Raw genomic sequence first — 2,122 nt, 5'->3', positions numbered from 1 at the left:
CTTAAAATGCATGATTAAAAATATTACTTTAGCAATATTGAACATAATAATAAAAGTAACAAGCTGAATTTCTTTAAATATATTTTGCCTTTGTGTGACAGCAGTAAGTCTCAGATTATTTCTAAATTACAATGAATCTGTTAAACTAACGTGTGTTTCTCACGTTAAAGGTCCCGTCAGGGTTTCTTCCTCTGTAGCTGAAGGTCAGACTCCCTCCGTAGTGAGAAGACGGTGAGCCCAGGGAGGCCAGCAGGAGCAGCTGAAGCAGGAGCAGAAGTGAGGAGGTCATGATGATGCTCCAGACTCAACTCTGTCTCCGGCGATGATGCTGACATGCACCTGCAGCCTCTTATATACCTGCACCTGTGTTCAGATCACTGGAACGCAGTCCAGGTGGCAGAACAATAAAACTGCTGCAGAACTGGTTCTGGTGAACAAACAGGATTAATGGATTAAATCACGTTTTATCGTAAATGTGCTTCAGGGAATTTCTGTTAAAACAAAATGAAACTTAAAATTAAAAGATCCATTACAATTGTTAGGAAAAATAAACTTAATTGAAGCTGTGTTTTGAACAGACTATCAGGTTTGAACAAATACACACAGGATACAAAGTCAGGGAAAATGCACAAAAAAAAGAAAGAGTAAAGTTTTTTTTTATCTCAAACAAGTAAACCTGACAAATGAGTGGTGAAAGTTGTGAAAACAACACACCTTATTTTTGACAGCTGCATTTGTTCATGTCCCGTAACAGAACAATGACATTGTGTAAACAAATTTAAAGGGATTTTACTTTTTGTTTCTTTTCTTTTTTTTCTTTCACAGCAGTCATGTGTTTGAAAGATGTCAGGAAAACTAAACATGGGCGGTGAAATAGTTTTTAAAATCTGAATATAAAGTTCAACAAGGAGGAAAACAATGAATCAACAGACAGGAGAGCGCTACAAAAACTCATTGAATTCACTAAACTGGACTTAAGAAGAAGTGCCAATAAGCTTCTCTTAAGTTTGCAGAAACACTTCAGGGAATGAATCAAATTTAAGTTTATATTCATTTAATAAGGAAAACACACTCTTGAGATTTATCCTGGTCAAGAAAAGCATCGGCTTCATCAACAGGTTGCTACAATAAAAACACTCAACAAAGGAACAGAATCTACACATAAATCATGTAAACATGTGTACACATTGTAGATATTTAAAAACATAACAATTCTTATGTGCACAATGTAAACAAACATTTAAATCATCAATATTAAAGAAAACCAGAACATTAAAAAAATAACGATTCACACGTGCACWGATCTATTTTTTCTGCTTGGCCCTCTGAGGGATCGGACACTTTTTGCTCTCTCTCCCGAACCTGTCCCTTCTTCCCTGCTTTGCAGCTTTTTCAAGCCTTTCTTCTGCCCATCATCCAAACAAAATGAATCACAGATTTGGTCAACTGGTCTCTGAACACAATCGACACCATTATTTCCACACTGAGATTGGAGCGTGGGGAGCGCAGCTGTCCCAGTGGAACGGTGGCGGCCGGGCGAGTGTCTGGTTCTTGGGGGTGGAACCTGATCTGTTTGGCGCCACTTTCCATTGAAGACGTGGAAGATCTGTTCATATTTAGATTTATGATAACGGGATTCCTGCTGATCGGCTGTGGAGGAGTCCTGGCTTATCGGAAAATGAAAGCGATCCTGACAGCAGTCCAGGCCTGTGAAAAGCTGTCAGGAACCATGGATGGAGTCTCCCGTACTGAATACGCAAAGACTCAGATGTTGGGGGAAATAAGTCGCAAAGTGGATGTGATTCTGACTAGAATCACAGTTCAGCAGTGAGCCCATGAGGAGTAAGTTTATACCTGGGTGAAGTTTCAAATGGAAACGGTTAGGTTAGTTAGGTTGCAACTTAAATATTTAGCTAGCTACCTAGCTAGCTAAATATTTAACTTGCTAGCTAAATATTTAAGTTGTAACCAAAACATTTAGGTAGCAAGCTAAATATTTAAGTTAAATATTTAGGTGGCTAGCTAAATATTTAAGTTAAATATTTAGGTGGCTAGCTAAATATTTAACTTGCTAGCTAAATATTTAAGTTGCAACCAAAACATTTAGGTAGCAAGCTAAATT

Source organism: Austrofundulus limnaeus, unplaced genomic scaffold (genome assembly GCF_001266775.1).
Source record: "Austrofundulus limnaeus strain Quisiro unplaced genomic scaffold, Austrofundulus_limnaeus-1.0 Scaffold945, whole genome shotgun sequence".
Taxonomy (NCBI): Eukaryota; Metazoa; Chordata; class Actinopteri; order Cyprinodontiformes; family Rivulidae; genus Austrofundulus; species Austrofundulus limnaeus.
This window is presented reverse-complemented; position numbering follows the sequence as displayed.